The 25,701-nt window shown below is 39.1% G+C and overlaps 1 pseudogene; it reads right to left on the bottom strand.

Annotated features, from left to right (window-relative positions):
• Positions 1-45: 45 nt before the first annotated feature.
• LOC139704216 (transcription factor JunD-like) lies at positions 46-25,701 on the bottom strand (annotated as a pseudogene).

Raw genomic sequence — 25,701 nt, forward strand, 5'->3', positions numbered from 1 at the left:
ATGATGTCACAAGTCAGGATGGGACGAAGGGAGTGCATGTTGCCCCTAGGAGGAGACAGCAGGGGGACTGAAGGCCGCAGCTGCCGTGTCCCTGATGGGCAGGGTCTCCACGGGCCTCTGAGGCTCGACATTCCTGTGAGGAGCAAAGGCCTGAGGAGGTGGGGCCGCTCTGGTGACCTGAGTGTCAGTTTCCTCACACTGGCTCCCAGAGGCCAGCAGAGCCCGTTTCATCTTCAATGAGGACACTGAATGACATTGCACCTTGTCCCTTGGCATAGGTGGGAACACACATTTGTCTCTGAATTGGTTCTTCTTAGCTCCCCATGACAGCAGTATGCATCCTGCCATGTCACCTACACGGGGTGTGATTTTCATTCCTGTGACTGGCCCTGCTGTGGGGTGTCCCTGGTTGTGTTCCTATGTGAACATGGGAAAGTGACGTCCATTTATTTTCCTGCATCCCCCAGTCCCTCCCCTCCCTTCCCTTTGTCTCATCCAATGAAATTCTATTCTCTTCTCCCCTATTGTGAGTCAGCATCTGCATGTCAGAGAGGACACTCAGCCTTTGTGTTTTGGAATTGGCTTACTTAAGCAGCACAGTCCTCTCCAGCTCCACCCATTGACCTTCAAATGCCATCATTTCATTCTTCTTTATGGCTGAGTAATATTCCACTGTGCATAGGGACCACAGTTTCTTTATCTGTCCATCTGCTGAGGGGCACCTAGTCTGGTTCTGTAGCTTGGCTACTGTGAGTTGAGCTGCTCTAAACACTGAGGAGAACGCAGGTCTCTCCAGGAACAAAACCAGTAAGAACAGGAAGACCTTCCTGAAGACACAGTGGGGCGCCTGGCCCCTGCCTGGCCTCAGCCTGCCTTTGAGTATAGCTGCTCCAGGCTGTGGGGACAGGGGGTCTGGTGCAGAATTGCTCGGACACATCTTTAGCACAGTGGCCCTGCTATCTGCACCACAGCTGGGGGACATTCCTCCCTGGGTCCCTGGGCTGGAGGTCTCCCGCCTTCCCTCAGGCCCATTGGCTGCAGTGGTCAGGTGGCGCCCTCAGGGTTTTCTGTCTTCCTGGTTCAACAGGAGCTGGGCCTGGGCCTTCTCAGCACAGGTGGCAGGAGGGCCTCTTCCACTCCAGCAGCCGAGGGCTATGGGGACGAGTCCCCGAGAATGCATGCTGGGGCAGGAATTAGAAAAGAACCCTGTGGTCCAAGTGTCTCAGGACAGCTAGAGCCAGAAGTGACCCCCCCCCATTTGCCCAGACTGGCTGCTGAGTGACAGACAGTGGGAAATTCAGTTGCTCTCAATGGAGAAGCCCCATCTCAGGAGCTAGGGGACCACAGCACCAGGCCACCCACAGGTCCCTGCCACTGGGTGCTCCCTTGCCCTTGGGATCTGAGCGAATGACCCAGGTTCATGGGCAGCATTGTGTGGTCCCCCCAAGTCCCCTGACGTGACTGAACAAGATGAGGGCAAAAGTACCTCCTGCAGCTTGGGGGCAGCTGGTGTCAGTCTGGCCAGCTGCTGGGGGAGCTCAGGGCACCCTGAGTAGCATTGGGGGCCAGGGGCCCTTCAGCCACCACCTGATACTGTAGGAGTCCCCTCGCTGGTTCCCCATACTGGATCTCCTCACTGGGTCCCTATCAATGGGTCCCCCCACTGGTTCCCCTATCTGGGTCCTGCCTGGCTGGCCGAGGGCTCCACGTGGATACATGGCACCCCCTGCTGGGGATCCCTGCTCACAGCCCTCCCCAGGGTCCCTGGCCTGGCCAGCAGGTGTCTACAGAGAGTGCTGCTCTGTCCACCCTGAGCCCCAGAGAAAGCTCCACGGGAAGGTGGCTCTGGCCCGAGAACCTGCCTGTGGGGATGGAGCCCCATGGTCTCCAGAACAGGACTCTGGTGCCTAGTCCCGGGGACGTGGTTGAGTAGCACTGAGGGACATGGCCCTGCCCCCCAAGCCCAGGAGCATGGGCTGTGACCTGGTGTCCAGGGAGCATGCAGCCCAGAGGCAGGCTGGGCTGTGACCAATGCTGGACTGGGCCAGGACCCAGGGCTCTGGGCAAGATGGGGTTGGGGCGGGGGCTGAAGAGTATCTGGGACATGAGCACACTGTCGGCGACTTCTGACCTGCTGCCCACAGGCTGCTCCCAAGGGGACCTTCCCTCTCCCTGCCTCACAGACCCATGTCTGACCCCGGAACTCATGAGGGACAGGGGAAGAAGGTATAGTGTTGGCAGAGGGCTTTTTCTCCTGGCTTCGCACGGGGGACCTCGGGGGCAGTGGGAAGTCTTGACTTGCTGAGAGCCCGTGGGGCTGTCCTGACTCAGGGACCTGCCCAGGCTAGAGCCAGCAAGTGTCCACCCCAGCAGCACCTGGCTTCAAGGCCCACCCCCCACCCAATGCATTTAGAGACAGAGACTCACTGAGCTGCTTACTTAGCATCTTTCTTTTGCTGAGGCTGGCCTCCAGGTACGATCCTCCTGCCTCAGCCTCCCAAGCTGCTGAGATGACAGGCGTGGGCCTCTGCAGCATCCAGTCTTTTTTAAAAGTCTTAGGTGGTGAGTCTGGATGGCGGACTTGGCCTCCTCGTTTTCTTCTGTGTGGGGCTAAGGAGGGAGCCCAGTGCCTCCCGTGCCAGGCTAGCTCCAGGCCATAGGCGCCAGGCCATAGGCAGTGGTGTGGCCTGGTCCCAGTGGGAGCCTGTGGCCTAGTCCCAGGTGGGGCTTTGAACAGCCCTCTATGAGATGCAGCTCCTACACCCTGGAAAACTCAAGCAGTGCTTAGTGTGTCCACAAAATCGCAAGGCTGCCACCATAGTCGGTTTTAGAACACTGCAACCCCCATCCCTGTCAGCCATCCACAGCCCCTCTGCTGCTGTGTCCCATCCATCACCCTGACCTCAGGCAGTGGGAGGCTGCTTTCTGTCCCTTAGCCATCTGTGGCTGTGTGGGGTGTGACTGACAGGATTCACCCTTGTCCTCCAGGCCCTTGAATCCCCCGTGGCTGAGGAGCGCCCACTGCATGGGGCCTTCACCAGCTCATGGATCTGTGCACTCATCAGTCCCAGCCCGTTGGGAGGTTTGGCTGTAGGAGTGATGCTGCCGCAGATGTGCAGGGACTGCAGTTTCTTTCTTTTGGATCTGTGTGGAGAGGTAGAGCTGCTGTGTCACACAGCACCTCTGACCTTCCAAGGAACTGCCAGTAAGATGGCTTTATTGCCATACTCCTACCAGGAATGTCTGAGGGTCTTGGTTTTTCCATATGCCACTTGACATCTGTTACTGTCCACTGTAGATGTCCCGGTGGGTGTGTGGTGGCCTCTCACTTGATTTGCATTTGCCAAGGGCCAGTGAGACTGCATTTTTTGTGTTTTATTGGCTATTTGTATATCTTTGTAGAAATATCTGTTTGTATCCTTGGCCTTTTTTTATTATGTTATCTTTTATTATTGAATTTTAAGAGCTCTTTATATATTGTGGATATGGCTTAAAGTCATCTTTAAAGGATGCCATTTTGGAGAAAGAGTCAATAAAAGCAGAAAAATTGGTGGCAATATATAAAAACCTGGATAGATCTGTATCTAAACCTGAGGATGAAATATTCTTTCTAGAAAAAGAGCTACAAGAAGAGAAAACTAAACATTCTCAACAGGATGAATTGATAGTGGGATATATAAAAAAATTAAGTTTCTAGTAGATAAATCAAAATTCCTCAAATCACAAATACCTGAAAGTAAAACAACATTGAGAATATGTCAAATAAATAAAGGAGTTACGGTAGCAATAAAAAATTCTTTGAATAAAAATCCCCAACTTCAGGAAAGTCAAAATTAGCTTTTATAAGAAGTTGAAGTATGAAAAGAAAAACTGAATTGCCTTAATAAATGGCACATGAACACTCTAAAGTACATGCAGAACAAGTTTTAAAAAATAAAGAAAATCACATTAAGTCTCTGAATGAACACTTGCTGCAGATGAAAGATTGGGTTCCTCTGCTTGGAGAAGTTCTAACAGATGGTGGTAACTTGGAATTGGAAATGGAAAGTGAATCAGAAATTGGTGCTCACTTAGAAGATCAGCCAAAAGGAGCTTTAAAAACTGGTTTATGTTGCTAAGTTAAATGCCTCTTTTAAAAGCTTAGAGAAAGAAATAAAATTTTTACTTTATTATCTGAAGTAGGTAAAACAAAGGAAGACCTTATAGAACATTAACAATCTTAAGCCAGAACAAGCATCTTTTTTATATTCTCTTTTTTAAAAATTTTATTTATTTTTTATTAGTTGTTCAAGACATTACAATGATCTTGACATATCATACATTTGATTCAGATAGGGTATAAATTGTCATTTTTCCACGTGTACAGATTGCAGGATCACATTGGTTATACATCCATGTGTATACATACAGCACACTTTGCAAGCAGAAAATACAGAATTTGAAAGTCAAAAATCAGAATCTTTAGCATAAACTTAAAGTCATGATGGAACTATATCAAGAAAATGTAATGAAACTCCAAAGGAAATTAATAAGAGAAGAAAATTACCAGGTAGAGCAAGAGGACAAACATTCCAAAGTGGAGGAAAAGATAAGCCATATAATTAAACCACTGGAGACCTATAGAAAGCAAGCCAAAGATCTTGAAGAATTCGAGAGAACCATTTGTTCTTATCAGGCACACTTTATTTACTATGAAAAAAAAAAAGCACATGATAATGTGTTGGCAGCTCAGAATGCTGAAAGATACCTCAATGATTTAAGGAAACAAAATGCTCTCAATAGACAAAAATAAACTGAAATGGATTTCAAATTTAAACTTGTGGAAAAATATCCTTCTGTGCTTGATGTTTCATATTCAGTCTTTGCCAGCAGAATTCCCCAAATAGTTCCTCACCATTGAGTCAAAATTCATGTGAAATAAGACCTTCTCATTCAGAAAAGAAGGGTCCACTCATACTCTCACCTTTGGTGCCATTGGGAGGAGAAAGAGGCCAAGGGGCCCATAGAATCCTCTGGACCATCTTATCAGCAGTTCAAAAAGAGAATCAAGCTGTGATTTGTGAAGTGATATTCAGAGAGCACCTTCTGGTGCTGGGCCCCTGGCACCTCCATGGGAACAGGCCCATAGGATAATGATCCTGCCACCAGCCACATCTTCCTCTACAAAGGCAAGATGGATGTTATTCTAATTATGGTAGTAGACCATCTTGATAAGCAGAAGTCAGAAGTTCCAATATGCTGCCCTTGGATTAATTGGATGGGCCTCATCTTCAGAAATGAAAGCCAGTAGAAAGGATACCAAGTTGATCTTGGTGATTCCAATGAAACTGATTCATCTCTCCCTGCTGAAATCCAAGCAACTGACTCTGGCTTTGCTTTCTTACCTTTCCCTCATATCAAACATCCGTTGTTTCCAATGGATCCAAGGAGTAAGTTCATGAGAAGAGGACCTTTTTTTTCTTCCACCTCCTCCAGAAAACATGTATGGAGCATCTCAAGAATATTTTCCAACCAAGGCCACCACCCCCTCCATTCTCAATGGGACCATGATGTTTTCTTCATTATCTCCCCCCAGAGCTGGATTTCCTCTCTCCCCTGCATTCTGAAAGTAGAAGTGAGTTCCCTTCAGGGTGGATTCCACCTTCAAAAGATTCTGCTACTGAACATTCAGAAGTACAACAGGAAACTTGACAATAATTTTTTATCTGCCTTCAAAAGTAATATAGTTCTCATTTTTAGTTTATGTGCTTTTATTTAAGTGATTATAATTTTGCTCCAATTGAAGCTTGATGAGATTATAATTCTGAGGATAGTATTTTATAAATAAAGATGGTTTATAAATCTTATGAGTGAATTATTTCCATTTTATCTTATTTAAGAGAGTATAACATTTAATTTGAGTAATCCACTATTATATGAGCAACAGACAGAGTTTTAAATATGTAATCTTTCAGTTGGGGATATTTTAAATTCCAAAGACTGTCCCTTTATACAAAGAAACCTATTTACTGTGATTGTAGCAAATGTGAAAGTAATTTTATGCTTAATGAAAGATTTTAATTGATTTAATGTCTTGTTTGGCATTGATAATGATAATAAAAATCTGCTACTTTTTCCATTAAAAAAAGTTATAACTAGAGCATATTAAGAGTAAGCCAGGAAACACAATTAAACATGTCATGGAAATAGGAGACTTTGAATACAGAAAAAAATTACAATTCTCAGAAAACTTATGAAAACCATAATTTAAGTTCACTCTGTCCCTGTTTCTTCTTACATCTTGTTTATTTCATACACATGATGCTGATATGGGGAGTGTTCTAGTCTTTGTTTTGTTCCCAGGGAGAGTTTTGTAAAATGCAAATAAATTATTAGGACACTGAAATAAAGAAACAAAGACATAACTCAAAATTTTGTTATTGTTAGATTCAATAAGCATAAAATGACTCAGCTAAACTACTATAACATGTTTGAAGTTCTTATGTTCAATTTCTATATCATTTCAAATAAGTAATAATTTCCAAAACTGCACCAGTCCAGAGGTGACACTTTGAACAATGCTTCCCTGATAGAGAACAAGAAAGAACATTTATAAAAAATACCCTAATTAAGAATTAGTGGTTAAAGCTTTTTTTCAAGTATAAATATGTTCTTCAGTTTTTTGTGAAGATTATATATTTAAGTCTAAAATAAATACAGTAATATAACTTTCTTCTTAAATATAAACAGTAGCTTTATCACAATTGATGGCCAGTGAAGACTTTCAATGATACTTGAGCCCACAATTAATTTAAATGAGGAAAAAGTTGGGCCTTGAAAAAGAAACTCTATAAGTTCAATAAATCTAATCACTTTTCTCTCAAAAGTAACATTGGTTGTTAAATCAATCCTATAAATAATTTTTACTTTCCAGCATAAAACATTACTTGCTCTAAATAAGTGGATGGCAGTCTACATCCAAAGTTTCTATAAAATGGGCTGACTATTCCCCACTGATATTAATCAAGAACTACTTCTGCCCTAACTACTGTAGGAGAATAGTTGCTAGTATAGTTCATGTTTTACATCAAGAAACCAAAAATAATATAATTTCATGTTGAAAACAGTACTGAAATGCCTAAATACCATGATACAGTCCTATAAAAAATTATAGCTTCAGAATAAAAACCTGAAGGGCCCTTTTAAATATGACAGCATTTAGTGAATCAGGTTCCAACATTGTTTACAGCTCTAAAAAATGACAGTAAAATAAAATGAAACAATATTAAAATTCGGCAATTTATAGAAAAATAAGGAAGTATTAAATAAAAAAAAGTAATATATACAGTACATGTTTACATGTACTTTACCTAAATAATTGGGCTGTTATTGTAAAAATCAAAATTTCCACAACTAAAGAGGAATCCTCCTCCTGATATTCACGCTGTCATAATTAAAGAAATAGTCTTTTTTTTACATGACTAATGTGGATAAATATAGTACAAGTGAATGAAACTAATAGGTATATGATTAAGCGTTTTATTTATGACTTTTTAAAGTTGTTGATTGACCTTTGCTTTACTCGTTTATTTATATGTAGGATACAGAATCAAACCCAGTGCCTCACACATGCAAGGCAGGAGCTCTGCCACTGAGCCACAACCCCAGCCCATGATTATGTTCTAATAACCACTAATAATAATCTAAAAATATAATGAGGATATCTACATTATAAAATAAATACAAGCCCAAAATAGATAACCAATAACAATTAGGCCTGAATTATTTTCACATACTCTATTCATTACAGGGATTCCTTGATTCTATAGTGGTTTTACCAAAGGCCTGAAGAAGTATTTCCTAGCACTTGGCCACCATCTACTCTTCTAAAATAGAGGAAATGTATATGGTAGAATTTTGCTGAAATGAATTAAATTCATATATTCAGGGATAGCAATATTTCTCAAATATGCTATGGACCTGAGAGTATTTATATTGAGGAAAAGAATTACGTTTAAAAAAAATTGAGGGCTGAGGTTGTGACTCAGTGATAGAGCACTCACCTAGAACATTCAAGGTCCTGGGTTCAATCCTCAGCACTGCATATAGAAAAATAAAGTTATTATGTGCATCTACAACTAAAAAATATTTTTTAAAAAAATGCTTAACATGTAAAACTTTATGTGATGTCTATTTTAACCACAATACAGTGTTTAAAATGGAAAACAAACAACTGAGGGGTTCCAGTGAAGGAGCAGTGAGTCTAAAAGAACAGAGAGGTGAGTTGTCAGTGAGGATGGCAGGTGACTCAACTTCAATACATATATTAGATGGTGCCACATGCTGGGATATCCATCCTGGTGAGGTGTTCATTTGAGGATTCATTTGGGAGGGTTTAGTTGGTGATGACAGGCTGTTCATAAATCCTTGCCTGAAAGTTTGGTTGAATAAGTCATTATGCCATTAGCGATATTAATATTGGGTCAGAGGAAAACATACAACTTTTGTTTTCAACATACAACTGAATGAAGGTCATAAATATGACAAATGTGGCCTTCTATTAGAGTTTTTTAAAGTGATAGATTTCTGAAAATAAGAAATGACACCTTCATTTGGGACATGTAAACCTCTATTCAAAATATGTATATACTTTACGTACCCATAGGACAATTCTGTGATATAAATTACATGATGCACTTTTTCCTGAGTCCCCTCTCTTCCATTAGCCCATGACTCTAAGAAGAGCACCTCCTAGAGGCTGTAGGGCCTGCTTCCTTAGAGCATTGAGCTCTGCCCTGAGCAACCTTGAAAGTGGCTCTCTGGTGAGGTCCAGAGAAAGGCAGGAATGGAGAAGTTTGGGCAGGGCAATGACATGGCATGACAAGAACTATCCTGGAAGATGCTGCCTTCTGTCTGGAGGATCTACTAGAAGAATAGGTGTTGAAAGGAATTGTGACATCAGGGAACTTGGGGGAGGAACCATGCAAAGCATGCTGAGAAACCTGGCTTCACCTTAGAACTTTTCAGTGAACCTTTCTCTAACTGTGCCTGGAGAGGTGTGTGGCTGTCTGCACTTGGGACAAAGTACCTAGTGGCTCTTCCTTCATCAAGGATAAAATCAGAGCCTTAAGTGAGACCCTGTCTTTTTTATGACTGGCTTCTTTGAGTTGGCCTAATATTTTCAAGGTTTATTCATATAATAGCATGTCATCAGTATTCCATTTCTTTCTATTGCAGAACAACATTCCATTAGATGTAAATGCCATATTTATTAATCTGTATTGTTAGTTGACTGAATCACTTGTACTTTTTGGCTATTTGAATAATGCTGCTGTGAATACTCATATACCTTTTTTTCTCTTGGGTGTACACTTAGAGTAGGATTGCTGGGTCATTTAGTAAGTCTGTGACTAACATGGAAGGAGTTACCAGACTGTACAGTAACCTCTGCAATATGACACCCTATTTGCTACTTGACCAAGCACATGTCCATCTAGATTGGCCAGAGACCAAGGCACATTGAACCCAAAATGGACTGTTAGTTCCTTCAAGTGCATAGCTCTATGTGGTTACCACAAAGGTCTCTTCCTAGGATGTCATCCAAAGGGGCACATTAGCAGATTCTTTCTTATTCCATCCATGTAAGAATCAGTTATTGATTGTACAGGTGAGAGATAATTACATTTATATTAAATATCCAAAATTAGAAAATCATAGAGTTAGGAAGGAGAGAGTTTGTTGCCAGGGACTTGGAAGGCATTTAAGTGGTTGATTAACAGATTAAATTAATTAAATCAGTTATTAAAATGTTTAAAACAAGGTAATTGTGGTAATTTTACCACAAAATTGTAAATGTCAATACTTAATTAATTTTTTGATGGGCACTCTTATGAGAATTAAACCTCAATAACACCAATAAGAAAAAAAAATTGTGAAAACACTGAAGTCTATACAATTATAGCCAGAGGTTACAGAAATGAACTATGTGTTTGGACATAACTTTCTTATCTTTGTATTTGAACAGATGACCAGAGTAACTGCATGATGTAGAATCACAAATATAGAATTCTGACTACAATGAGTTATACTCACTGTATGCATAATATTCCAAAATATTTCCTATCATTATTAATATTTAAAAATAACAAATAAAATATAATAAAAAGAAAGAAACTATGGAGTTGTAGTCACTCACATGTACTCTGCATCACGAGACTAAAGCTTGGATGGTAACACTGGATAACAGAATTCAATAGCTTTCTCTGTGTCAGACATTCATTTTTTACTTTGTCCTTATCTTTCCATTATCTTGAGTCCTGATTGGAAGACTTCTAATCTTACAGATGAGTACACTAAGTTTGAGGGATGACTGATTGTCCCAAGGTCACCATCTATGCAGACTAAGGCTCTCACAATTAATTTGTGTGATTTACAATTTACTGTATCATGTATCACAATACAAGTCCATGTTTTTTTTTTTTTTTGTTTGTTTGTTTGTTTTGGTTTGGTTTGGTTTGCCACGCCCCCCCCCCACTGTAGGAGGAGGAGAAATTAAAACAAGAGGTAGAAATTACAACAGGGCACCAAGAAACATATGCATAAACTCTCAATGTAAAAAACTTGATTGTGGTCACTGTTATATTGGTAAATAGGTATGTCCAAACATGACAAAATATGAATTATATATGTATATTTTATTGTATTTTGGTATTACCCTAATACAATGGTTTTACATTTGAATGAAAGAAATAAATATATTCCTCAGAAAACAAACTATATATTTGGAAAGCATAGAAAAAATTACTGAATATTATATGTCATTAATAAATTACAAATTAAACAACCTATAAAAATTTACAAAATTTCAAACCTCACAATATCAAGAGCTGGCAAAGATGTGGAACAAGAAGAACTCTCGCACACTGCTGTTGGGATCAAAAAATTGGACAGCCACTGTGGAAGACAGTTTGGTAGCTTCTTAAAATTACAATATGCACTTAATATGGTTCACTAATTGTATTTCTCAGTGTTATTTCAATGGAATTAAAAACTAAGTCCACACAAAACCCACATACAAATGTCCACAGCTTCTTCATTCATGATTGCCAAAAACAGGAAGCAGCTAAGAGAGACTTTAGTAGCTATTTACCTGTTATTAATGTAAACACTGTGATACATCCATACACTGGAGGGTCATTCAAAACTTAAAAAAAAAATGAAATTTACTATCAAACATAAAAATAATGTAGGCATCATAAATTTATATTTGCCAGAAAGAATATATTGTCTGAAATGCCATATTTGTGACATTATGTAAAAGTCAAAACATTAAAAATGTTAAACATTGCCAAGAAATCAGGGAGAGTACAAGATGCTAAAGAGGTGAAGAACAGGGACTTCTGGTGTGGTGAATATACTCTGTAAGACACCATCATGAAGAAAATTGACATTATTCTTTGTCAATGCTTTAAAAACTGTAAAATTAGTGTTTTAATAAATAATTAAACTATTCATTGCCATTAATAATTACTTAATACCAAAACTATTGGCAAAATATTTTGATTTTTTGCTTATATCAAATATTTCTCAGTCATATACAAAGAAAAAAGTAGTGAAAACTCTAAATAAGGGAAGGCGTATCATATCAAGGTACTTACTATGTGCTTCATTTTCCTGTAAATCTAAAACTCTTCTTAAAATAAAGTATGTTCATTAAAACAATCAGAGAAGGTTTGTTGATTTTCCTTGCCTCAAACATGCACAGCCCTAGGACTGGTCCTCAATAATAAAACTTGTACTAAGAATAAATAATTTCCAACAACCTTATTTTTCTTTCTTTTTTTTTTCTATTTTTACAATTTTCATTATCTTTTTAGAGAACAGTGAACATAAGTCCTTAGTGAATAAACTAGTACCTTACATTCAAAAGATGCTTTTACATCAATAAAAAATGGTTATTCATCACTCTACTACATAGGTAGTAATTCTTCGAATACTAAGGAAAAGATGTTCTAAACTTATTTTACTACACTCATATTCATGTGAAAATTATCTGAGATTTTTTAAGTCTACCTCACTTCCAATATGCTACCTATAAAATGAGAGTACTTTCTTTTTCTTACTCAACAAATCTGTGGTTGAAATAAATAAAGATAGTCCAAGTAAAGAGGTGTGCTGATACACATTAAAGGCCAGATAAATTGTGGGTGATATTACTGAGAAACACAGTCCAATTGATCTGATAAATAGTAGGCATTTGGTAATACTGAGAACTCCATATTCTTTCTTCATTTTTTAATAAATTAACCCTTTTCAGGTAGATCTTGCATTTCTGAGCTTTGGTAGTTACTAACACTAACCTACCCCAAACAGATAACAGGGACTTTGAGTCATTTCTGTCCAGATCAAGTTCCATTACGCTCACAACAATATTTAGTAGAGTTGGACATAATCAGGGCCAGTCAGGACCTTCGCTTACATTCTCAGCTAAGGTTAACAGAAAAGAGGTTCTCATTTTGGTTCCTAGAATGGGAAAAAGAAAATCCTGCATGATTGGCAACCACAGTTCTTTTTTTTTTTTCACAGTTCTTAAACTACCTGCCCATGGCTAAGCTGGACTGTACAGTGGCTGAAGAAATTATCTTCAAGCACAGATTAGTTCATAATCACAATGTATATCTGCTATATATTCAACATGATGAGTGTGAGAGAATGAGAAGATGGACTATAATGGAAAGGGAGTAATTGGAAGGAAAACTGGCTCCCTCAGGAAGAAGTTGTTTAACCTGTCTTCATTCCCAAATAAAAAAAAAAAAAGTCAAATGTCTTTTTTTCCTTTCTCTCTTCTCTATTTTCTTCTTTCCTCATTTCATCGGTTATTTCCATCTTATCTCTCACTCTCCATTCATTCCTTGATTTCTTTCTAAGAGAAGATGTCTCAGTTCACTCTTCATATTTACTTCTCACAAACTAGTCATTTGGAAAATAAAGCTCTATGGGAGGCATATCCATTTATATTAGGTGTCATTACTCTGAATTGGTTTTAGTTGAAAAACCTGAAAAATATATTTTAAAAGTATACACACTCACATAAAACATTAGTTTTTTTTTTTTTTTTTGATTGTTTGTTTAATTTATTTTCTTATACAACAAGCCATACACGTCCAGGGTCTAATGAGAGGTCTTACATTGTTTTGCGAGGAACACAACCAAAAAAAAAAAAAAAAAAAAAAGACAACATCAATAAATACCAAATTATTTTCTATTACATTACTGACTTTTCTGTAATAAGAGCAGTTTATAATAATTTAGAGAAAGGTATTTTATCTTTTTCTGAGAAGTATTCAAACTTTCAAAGGAATTTTCACTGATTTTTCACCCAAATATCAAAGGATGATTTTGTTCATTGAAAACTTTCAAGAAAAAATGCTCTTCAAAGACAATTTAAATTCTTTCAAAGAATGACACTTTGGGCGTTTGGGTAAAGTAAACATTTTCTACAGAAATTTTTGTAATTTTAAAAGAAAAAGGTAACCGGATCATCAGAGTACAGCGTTGCCCCAAATATCTGAATCCACACATTGATGTCAGGATGGCTAAATCTTGGAAAAAAAATGAATTTTTTTGAAGAAGAAGACTATAAGCCCTTGATATATATTTCTTTGTAACCATGAGTCTTTCAGGAACTGTGAGACTATTCTGTAAGCAGAACCAGAGTTAATGAATATTGCAACATTTTTCAAAGTGTAGCCATTTATCTGAGAAAACTTTTTGTTATTACTGAGTTTATTCATGGAAAATAGTCATTTTTTCTTCTCGGTTATAGATGTGTTAAAGACAGTTGAACAAGTTGAACTTGATAGTTCCTTCAACCACAGCCTGGTTTATTAGTTTCCCTTGAAATGAAGCATTTTATTGAATTTGTTACAAATATGTGTGTAAACTATTACCTTCTAGACTGTACTCAGAAGCAAGAAAACTGATGATCTATTTGCTTAACTTTGTTGCTTTCTACAAAACATCCCTAGGCTTCACATTTGGGTTTTCAGCAAAATTCAACATGATGTTCATGATAGAGCTCCTCTTATTTCCCTATTTCTTAACACTGCAATAGTATCTTATATCCTCCTACTCTACAAACACCTAAATGTCTTAGTGTAGTAATTATCTCAATACACAAACATAAAAATATTGATTCAACATTTCATGGAACTTAGATTTTAATTCAGAAATATTTTATAATCTTCATCCTGCTCTCATGCAGTCTTTGTCACTTCCCTTGAATGATATACTTGTGTTTTGTTTATTTCAAAGTTTTTATATTTATTTCAGGAGAATTATGTGAAGTATGAATAACATTAAATTCAATTAGAAATAAATTTTATAATATTGGAGAGTTAGAGTGTTAAAATATTTTATCTCATTATTTCATATTTCCATGTAGAGACTCTGATAGAAATTATAGCTAAAACTGTTGTATGGATCAAAAATTTAAGATGTGGGCTAAAACGCTTGAGTAAAGTACCCAAATTGATGTGATGGCTGTGTTATTTAATGCAGTTTTACCAAGTGATCACAAAACATTGGATACACACACACACACACACACACACATACACATTTTCACATACATGTTTAAAGAAAGGAGTCTTGGAGATGTCAGTCTTCTTCTGGGGAAAACAAAAAATGTTCAACAATATTGTTATTTGAGGACTAACATTTGCTAAAGCAGGCTAATGTTAGAGTAGGCATTTCTCCTCTAAAGTATAAAGTCTTGAGTATATTACATTAATTCTCACAAGCCAGGGATTATCACAAGCCTAACAACTAAGAAAAACCCAGGATCAGAGGAATTCTCAGCCCAGTTCTACAAGAAGTTGAAAAAAGAATGAACACCAATTCTTCTAAAATTATTTTATGAAATAGAAAATATTAAAGACCTTCTAACCTCATTCTATGAAACTGATATCAACCTGATGCAAAAACCAGACAAAGACACATCAAGGAAAGAACATTTCAGACCAGTATTCCTGATGAACAGAGATGTCATAATTCTCAATAAAATTATGGCAAACAGCATACAAAATCATATTAAAAAGATAGTACAACATGATCAGTGGGCTTTGTCCCAGAGATGCAGGGTTGGTTCAATACATAGAAATCAATAAACATATTTTTAATTAAATAGATGTAAAGACAAGAATAAAAAAAATTATCTCAATAAATGCAGAAAAAAAACATTTGACTAAATACATAGTCAAAACACTAGAAAACTATATATAATAGAAATATGTCTTAATACTATAAAAGCTATCTATGGTAAACACATGGACAATATTCTCCTCCTCCTCCTCCTCCTCCTCCTCCTCCTCCTCCTCCTCCTCCTCCTCCTCTTCCTCCTCCTCCTCTTCCTTCTTCTTCTTTTTGGAGTAAGGAGACTTTACTGAAAACAGAAAACAGGGAACAAAGGTTTACAAACAGGAATGTGGACTCCTAGCAAAACAAAAACAAAGAACAAAAAGGGCAGGGAGGAGGGGTGTTGGAAGGACAAAAGTGGGTAGTGAGAGCAAGGAAAAGGCTTAATATTTTTTTTTTCTTTTTCCCATTTCTTTAAAAAAAAACACAAGGAAACACACAGGAACACACAACCATTTGTTCACGAATAGAAACATAAATGGTGCAGAATCTAACACTCTGTTCTTCTCTTTCCCAAAAGCAAAACAAAAAGAAAAGGCAGCCTGGAGGCTGTGCCCCATAGAGACCCCTTCCGCAGTGGTGTGTAGGAAGGGGCAACCTGCGGGTTTGTGCAACACCTGGCAGCAGCGCAGGGAAAAGAGGCGGGGGGTGGGGTGGGTGGAGGTCATGGACTCCACCCCCCTAAAGGAGCAGGGGGTCCAGCTTGTCAAGCCCAGGGCACCCATGGGGATCCCTGGGGACCGGGCCCTCTCCGAGTCCTGGGCACCCTCGGGGAGGTGGTCGCCAGGGTTGCACCCTCCCAAGTCCAGGGCGCACAGGCCATCTCCCTCCCCTTGTGAGCCCACCCCTCAAGGAGGGGGGCCGCGCATGCACCCAGTGCTTGGGCTCTGTACAAGGGCACCTGATGCTGGGGCAGAAGCTGGCAGCCACTGTTGACATGGCTGAGGACGTTCTGCTTGAGCTGCGCCACCTGCTCAGTCAGCAGGCTCCTGGTGGACGCCAGGTCGTGTTCTGGCTCTTGACCTCTTCACTTTCTCCTCCAGGGAGAGATGCTCCAGTTTGCCCTTGGGGCACTTGGAGGCTGCAATGCGGTTGAGCAGCCAATTGCGCTCAGCCTGGATGTGTTACTATGTGTCCATGTCGATGAGCGATATCCACAGGCTCTCGCTGAAGCTTGGCAAGTCGGGCACCTTCTGTGGCTCATCCTTGAGCACAGCTAGGCATGGCAGCCCCAGTGCGCGGGGGGGGGGGGCGGGGGGGGCGGCAGTGACAGGGAGAAGGGAACGGAATTGGAGGTGAAGGGGACATTTGCAGCACCCCCGGCCCCACCCCTGTAGCTGCTCAGGTTCCTGAAGACCGATGTCAGCTGGGGGGTGAGGGTATGGCGCCTGATGCCTGACAGAGGGTCCTCTTGCAGAGGCTGCAGCAGCAGCAGCAGCAGCAGCAGCAGTGGGGCTGCACACTCGCCAAGCTGGTGCTGCTTTTCCAAATCCTCCAGGGCCTTGACAAAGTCCTCGGTGAACTCCTGCTTCTCGTTGGCCAACATCTTGGGGTAGAAGAACTGTGTGCTCCTCAGTGTAGTGGTAACCAGCCCATTGGTCTGGATGATGAGGCACTGGAGCTCAGGAGAGGGGAGCTTCAGCAGCCTCAGGTAGGGCTGGAGAGCAGGCTGTCAGGGGGCACCTGTTGTGTGTGCAGTTTGCAGATGGGGGGGCAGAGTTGGCTCTGCTGGCACCTGTTCCCTCAGGCTCAGCTTCAGGGCATCATTCTTCACCACGCTGCCTGCTGCCCATCTTGGCGCCTCAGGGACAAGTGGGCCAGGGACACAAAGTTGCTGCCACTGCCACTGACGTTATTGCCCAGGCTTCTCAGTGCCTCATCACCATAGAAAAGTGTTTCCACCCTCTGTTGCACAGAAGGCTGGCTCCGCTGGTGGAGGGTGGCCAGGGCCTTTGTCCTGGGGTCTCCCACCCCCTCCCCTGCCCAGTCAGTCCTGGGCCCACCCTGCCAGTGGGCTCTGTGCCTGGCCCTTCTGTGGGGGGCTCCTAAGAAACATCATTATTAAGGGAGAAAAAATTAAATAATTCCCTCTAAAATTGAAAAAAAGCAAAAAGATGCCTTTTTTTGCCATTTTATTCAACATCATCCTTGAAGCTCTATCCAAAACAATTAGAAGAAAGAATTAAAGATAATGAATAGAAAAATAGGAAATCAAACTATCACTATTTGCTAATGACATGCTTCTATATTTAGAAAATCCAAAAAATTTCACCTGAAAACTTTCTTGACTAATAAATTTAGTAAAATAGTATAACATGAAATAAACACTCAGAAACCAAATGAATTTTTATAATGAAGTGTTCGAGTCTGTAAACAAGTCAGGATGGCACCTGGCATTTTGCCAGAGAAATGCTAGAGTCTGTAAACAAGTCTGGATGGCGCCTGGCAAAATGCCAGAGGAAGTGGTTTGTGAAGTAACAAAAGCAAGCCATTAAGTGTGGAGATTCCTTATTGGTTGACTGCTGTATCTAGTTTATGCTAATAAGACAAGCTGTGTGGAATGTATAAATACCGCTCCTGTCCTACAGTAAAAAGCTCCCATTCCTGCTGTATCAATGTACACAAGTTGTTCGTCACCCCCCCCCCCCCCCAGCTAGTTTGCTGCAGCCGGACTGCGGCAATGAAGCAATGAATCCAATGTAAAAACAAATTAGGAAAACCACCCCATTAACAATGGCCTCAAAAAGAAAAAGAAAGAATAAAATAAAATACTTGGGAATCAAACTAAAAAAGAGGTAAAATACCTCTACAATGAATACCACAGAACACTAAAGATAGAAATTGAAGATCTGAGAAAATGTAAAGATGTTACATACTCTTGTATAGGCAGAATGATCATAGTCAAAATGGTGATACTAACAAAATAGTTATAGAGATTCAATGCAATTCCTTTTAATCTCCCAATGACATTCTTCATAAAACTATAAAAATCAATCATGAAATTCATTTGAAAAAAATAGGAGAGCCACAATAGCCAAAGCAATTCTCAACAAAATGAGTGAATCAGTAGGCATCACGATACTAGACCTTAAACTATACTACAGAGACATAGTAAAAAAAAGAAAAAAAAAAGTACCAAAAGACATATAGACCAATCCATACTAGACAAAGGTGAAAAAAACATAAATTGGAGAAAAGAAATCCTCTTCAACAGTTGGTGCTGGGAAAACTGGAAATCCATATGTAGAAAGATGAAATTAAACTTCTATATCTCACTGTGCTCAAAAATCAACTCAAAGTAGATAAAAGATTTAGACATGAGAATGGAGACCCTAACAAAAAAAAATGTCCACATCCTCATCCTGTTAGCTTAGGACCTGACTTCTTGAACAAGACTCCTAAAACACAAACAGTAAAATTAGGAATCAAAAAATGGGATGGATTCAAACTAAGAAGCTTATTCTCTGCAAAGGAATCAATCTATAACATGAAGAGAGAGCCTACAGAATGGGAGAATAAATCCTTAGCACAAACACATCAAATAGAGCAGAAATCTCCAAGACATATAAAGAACTCAACAAACTTATTGCCAAAAAAAAGAGACATAACCCATCAACAAATGGATGAAGGAACTGAAAAGACACTTCACAAAAGAAGAAATACAATTGATCAACAAACACATTAAAAAGACCATCATCTTTAGCAATTAGAAAAATGCAAATAAAAGCTATTTCAATATTTTATTTCACTGCAGTCATAATGGCAATTATCAAGAATACAAGCAATAATATTGTTCATGAGAATGTGGGAGGCAAAGGTACACTCATACATTGCTTGTGCCATATCAATGTACAATAGGTCAATTCACAATAGCTAAGCTACGGAACCAACCTAGGTATCCTTCAACATATAAATGAATAAATAAAATGTTATATATAATATAAATAATATAACATTTATATATAAGATATACACACACACACACACACACACAAACAAACATACAGACACACACAGATAGATTAGCCTGTGTGGCTGTATGTTTGTGTGTTTGTGTGTGTGTTGTGTGTGTGTGTGTGTGTGTGTGTATGGAATATTACTCAACCCTAGAAATAATAAAATTATGCCACTTGCTGGCATATATAACTTGAGAATACCATGCTAAGCTAAATAAACCAATAACAAAATTTCAAAGGCTTAATATTTTATCTGATGTGCAGATGCTAATTCACAATGGAAGGCACTAGGGAAGAATAAATACACTTTGATTTATAGAGAGGTTAGTAAGGGAGGGAAAGAGGTATGCGGTTTTGAAGGATCATGAAATGGATCAGATATTATTACCCTGCATGCTTATGCAATTACATGACTGGTGTAATTCTGCATCATGTACAAAAAGAAAAAATATGAAGTTATACTCCATTTATGTATGCTGTGTCAATGCATTATACTGTTATGTATAGCTAATTTTAACAAATGCCAAAAAGATAGAATCAAATAAATTACAAAATACAATAATTAAAACACTGTTTTACTGAAATAGAAAGCAACATATAGACCAATGCACAGAAAAGAGAACAAGGGTAAGCCCAGACATTCACTGCACAATCATCTTTGAGAATGGGGCCAATAATACAGAATGAATAAAGGATAGTTAGTCTCTTTAACAGATGGTGCTGAGGACACTCAATATCTGCACAGGGAAGAAAGAAAACAAAAATTTATCTTACATCATATCAAACATCAACTCAAAGAGGAGAAAATGTAAAGTGAGAGGTGAACCTGTATAATTCCTGGAAGACAGTACTGGGGTCCCATTTACCAATCTCTTCCCATCCTACTAAGGTGACAAATATGATCACTACACAGTGTTATATGTATTAAAATATCATGCCATACAACACAAGCAGATGAAGTTGCTATTTTTAATCTAAAATAGAAAAAAAGAAAGAAGAGCATAAGTTTGTGAGCAAAACATACAAAGAAAACACAGAAGAAACACTTTACAAGATAGTTCTAGGTAATTGTCCTTTTGCTATGACAATAAAAGGACAGGGAAGAGAACCATGAACAGAGAAGTATAATTCCATTAAACCCAAAGCTTCTGCACAGCACAGTAAAGCATGAACAGCGAAGAGATTCAACTGTTGGAATGAGAGAAATGACTGACACATCACCTGAGAAGAGTATAAAATCTGAAACACAAAATATCCCTATGAAAAACCATTAAGTGAGCTGGGTACAGTGGGACATACCTTGAATATCAGTGATTTGAGAAGCTGATGTGGGAGGACCACAAGTTAAAAACCAGCCTCATCACGTTAGCCAGGCCCTAAGCAACTGAGTGAGACCCTGACTCTAAATTAAAATAAATAAATAAATAAATAAAACTCTGGGGAAGTGACTCAGTAATTAAGTGCTGTGTGTTCAATATCTAGTTGCAATATATAAATATAAACAGAGAGTAGCATGCTGTTTGCAAAGAAATGTGGTTAGGGTAAAATGTGGTGCTGCTCTTCGATGGATATAAAATTTTAATTGCATAAGATAAACAACTTCTAGATATTTGCAGCATAATTCTGTAGTTACACTTTACAATAGTATAATGTTCATTTACATGTTTTCAGAGTACATATATCCTACTTAGTGTTCTTACTATTGTGCAAGGGAGGAAGGGAGGATACAAGGGACTGAGGGAGGGAAAGATGATGAAGAGAGTGTTGAAGCCAGAAGGCAGGGAAAGGAGGACTAGCCCCATGATGCTCTTCCTACACAGTCAGGATTCCTGCTCAAAGTGGACCTGTTCTTGATTGAATATTCACTGTTGCTATCATAATTTTTATTGATTTTATCTTACTACTTATTTTTCAAAAGTAAATTCCAAGAAGGCAATGGACCACAGGTATAAACACAGCACATAAATGTAACCTGCAGGTATAGTGCTTTTGGACACCTCATAAACATTGAGTTTTCATTCCCATTATCACAAATTCCAGTGGGCCATGGAAATATGGGAGCTAAGAGAGAGTTGGGTACAAAGTGACCATGTCCTATCCACAAGTATAAAAAAAAGGGAGCATGATGAAACCCAGGTAGGACACACATTAATGTCGAACCAGAATTAGATTCAAATATAGAAAGAAGACAGCTTTGTCACTCAAGGTATTTCACTGTGTTAACCCAACTTTCCAGCTGAGGATGTGAAGGGATAGGGAAAGCAGGGTAATCCACAGTCACTTTTCTCCCAGCTCTTTCAAACTCATTAACAAACCAGCTGGAGAAATTGTTCACAGTTATCAGGGTGTAATAAATGCAATTGCACTGGTTCTGTGTAACATATTCACTGCTTTGGTATTAATGAACACAACGTGGATGTGTAAGCTCTCCAATGTGACTTTCTCATAAGTTTGCATTTAGAATTGATATGGCATACAAAAAGATGAATGTTAGAAGTCTTGCTAATAATTTAAAATTCTGTAGTAAGAAGGACAATTAAAAGACAAATTGTGCAATGACATGTGAAGAGATCACAGAAGAAAGAAATAGATTTCTGTGGCATGATGTCAATGGTAGAGGTCACCTGCTTTTAGACAGGGAGTCTAAGTTTTCATTTTGCATTGGTCCTGACAAATTACACAAGTTGCCCTAAAAATACCAGTAAAAAGGTGTATATTTCCCTGGAGAAAGTGGTGATTCTAGCATCATGAAAGATAAATTTAAAAAAAAAAATGAGCCTTAACATATGAAGGAGGAAGAGAATGAAGAGTAGGAGGAGAGTCTCTCAAGGTTTCCCACATGTGAATTCCTGATAAATGACATAAGAACTAAAGTAAAAATACTGAAAGATTGAAAGCTGGAAAATATGAGCAATAAAATAAAAAACTTTAATATTAAATTATAAGTGAAAGCAACAAATAAATGTATATTTACTGAGAAATATTGACTACATTGATAAAAATGATGGGAAAAAAATCTTTCATATACAAGAGTTCAAAACAATACAGGAGAATAGCATCCCATCCTGCATGTGGAGCTTAGTATCTTTGTCATTTTATGGGTGGGCAGATTCAGTGACTTGATTGCAACAAATAGTGAAAGAATAAGGAAAATATTACAGTCCCAAAGGATGAACTTGGCACAAACTACCTTGACAGTGGATGGACTGTAGCACTTCAAATATTTCAGTGACCATCAGATAACCTCATCATGCTGTGACAACAAGGCACTTCAAATCAAAGAAATCATACGATTTCTTCCAAAATTATTTAATCCGTTATCTTTATAGGTGACTAACAATGACCATTTTCACAAGCAGGAAACAAACCATAAGGATACTCTCTTCCTCAGTGTTGAGTGCCTACCTTTCAGTGATCAAATAGAATAATTAGTTTTAATTTGTTTTTAATTAACAAATATTTACTGCACATGTTAATGGAGTTGAGCATAATATTTCCAAATGCATGGTACACAGTGATCATATCTAATTATCTATCTTCTACTTTCATTGATTGCCCTGCCCCAGCACCCTTTGTACTCTCCAGAAATTACTATTGGGCTTCCATATTACTTCTAAAAAATCAACTCTAAGGTGTAGGTGATAAACATGGTAATAGAAAAAAGATTTCTGCAGTCACAAACAAACATTTGCAGGAATGAACTCTCCCTACATCTCTGAGAACATAAATGTTAACACCTGGTTGAGTCTCCCTTTATCTCATTGTAAACAACCAGAAAAATGACCTCCAGCTATTGCCTTCACTATGCTGACCTTATTTTTTCCATAAATCTTCAATTTGGCTTCAATTCCCACCACCTGAGGACAGAGGTTCCACTGAGATTATCAGAAACCCCTATGGCACCAAAACTCAAGGTCCCTCCTTTGTCACCCTGTGGCTCACTTTTTAGTGTTTTTTAGAACAAGAAGTTCTGCCTTTCTTTTTAAAATCACCTCTTCCAGAAATTCATGTCATTACATTTTCCTGGTTTTCTATCTCCTTAACTGAATGACCACACTCTGTCTTCTTCATATTATTTCCTTCTCCGTGGCTAAATATAGGTGTGTTCCCAGCTCAGAGAAATGCTCCCTGTACTTATATATCTTCACCCAAACCTGAGTCATGCTCAGTCTCATTGCAGTATTTTTCACATTCCCCTGCCTTCCAAATATTCATTTTCTTCCCAGTCCTCTCCTCTCACCTTATGTGGATATCAAGAAGAAATCACAAACATCAACACAAAAGCCTTCTTCAAGACTAACACACTTTTTCCTGCCTCATGTGGTTTTTCTGCTTCATACAGGAATGATTTTGCCAAAAAGCTCTGAATATTCACTTAGGCCTACAGATGCCCAATGAACAACTACAAGTGAGATAACACTTGGCATCTCTGAGATATATTTATTCTATTTAATGGCTTTTAATAATCACAGCATAGAAAATAGAAAGAAATACCTGCAATATTAGTAAGGACTCCTGAAACATTCCAGGCACAACAGGTGTAGAAAGAGGCCATGATTGAATTGAAATCCTTATCCCACTTCTGAATAAATTTTGAAAAAAATATATGTGTGTGTGTGTGTGTATATATATATATATATATATATATATATATATATATATATATATATATATATATCTCACACACACACACACACACACACATATACACTGGGTAGTTAGTGTAATACTCCCTTTCATAGCTGGATGATTAATTTCATACATACAATTAATGAAGATTTGTACAAAAAAAATAAAAAGCTGCTTGTAAAGCAAGTACTGAAGAGTTTTCTAAAGTATTTCTTAACCAAGCCAGCCAATAAGTAGGCAGATACTCTGGTGGAAGATAGAAAAATGTCAAAAGTACAGTTCTGATACCATCTAGTGTCTAATTAGGACTTAGCACTTCTAACAATGGGAAAGTACCCACATTACGCAGAGCAGTAAGTGCAAGTAGGGATGAGACAGGAATTCTTGAAACCTAAAAGAGGGGTGAGGAGATGCAACTGGAGAAGCAAGCAAGGAAGGGATCTTTAAGGAGACCTTTATCTCACAGGTAGGAAAGGATTGGGGCAGCTAAATGATATGGAGAAGGGTGTGTTTTAGAATAATTGAGAAGGTAAAACATTGCCATGGATGGTAACATTAGATCAGATGCCTAAAGGGGGTCAGTACTTCATGTCTCTTTAGTGCCTGAATTCTTGGGTCAGTCCAGGGGAATGGTATCCCCCACAAAAATGAGAGCAGAGATTCCTTGCTGTTTTGTTCATGTCTGTGTCCTCTCTGCCTAGGACAGAGCCTGGTACTATAGTTTTTTTTTTTTTTTTTTTTTTTTTTTTTTTTTTTTTTACAAGGAGTTATGTTTCCATATATAAAATTAATGAAGGCTGTGGTTTTGCCTAGAGGTAGAGTGCATGAGGCATTGGGTTCAAGCCTCACCATAACATAAAAATAAAATAAATGTATTGTGTCTACCTACAACTAAAACATGAATGTTTTAAAAAAATACTAAATGATAATACTGTCAAAATATATCCCCTGCCCCATCCATTGCAAATTGCCTTTTAGAGAATCATGAAGCTGGAACTTGGCCTTACACCAGCCTGAGAGTCAGATGTCACTTTGTGTCCCACTTTACAGACTTAGGGAGTGTCCCAAAGTAGCACCTGGAAAGAGCCAAGGCCTCTTCCCTCATCAATGCTTTTTTTATTGCCCAGGTGCTATGAAACCCCTGCCTGTGAGTGAGTGAGTGAAGGGGACTGTGCGATCCAGATCAGACTCCAGCAAGTGATGGCTGCATCACAGGCTCACCCTCTCTGGACTTCAGGGTCTCAATATGTAAACAACAGGCACCAAGAGAAGTCTCTGTGAACACACAGGAAAAAAAAAATTATTGTTCCCCAAAAACAAAGTGTCTCAGGCAATATCCCAAGGACCCCTTCAAGAAACCCCATGGGACCCAACCAACCTGAAAATATAGAAAGTGCACAGCATCCAATGAGTGGGAGGAAGAAAGAAAGGCTGTGCCATGGCATCTTCAGCCTCCCTCCATTGCCTCAGTGGGTAAGAGGGGAAACTGAGGCCCCCAATGGAGCAGACATTGAGGTCACATTACTATCTCAGAGGCCAAAGACCCTGCTTCCCCTCTGGGTCCACAGTGAATCCTGACAGAATTACCGGATGGATGCCTCTCCTGACTCCATTTGCCTCCTGTGGATGCACCCACTATGCCCTCTGCTCCTGCATTACTGTGCCTCCTGGTTCCTAGGCTGTGCTCACCTAAGGGGTCCTGGGTGGGGTGCTGCCTCCCACGTGCTTCCCCTGTCTTCTCCCCATCCACTGTTCTTAGGAGTTGGGCTCCATTCACTCAGCCTGACTCTGCCTCACCAGCTCTGCCCACAAGGTCCTCTCCACTTTTTTCATAGGCGCCACCCAGCATCTGGCCTCTTACCTGCATTGTTCTGAGAGCCACGCCCACTCCACCAATTTCATCCTCTGCATTCTGTCCACATGACTCATCCTCCGGTGACAT

The sequence above is a fragment of the Marmota flaviventris genome, unplaced genomic scaffold (genome assembly GCF_047511675.1).
Source record: "Marmota flaviventris isolate mMarFla1 unplaced genomic scaffold, mMarFla1.hap1 Scaffold_45, whole genome shotgun sequence".
NCBI classification, from domain to species: Eukaryota; Metazoa; Chordata; class Mammalia; order Rodentia; family Sciuridae; genus Marmota; species Marmota flaviventris.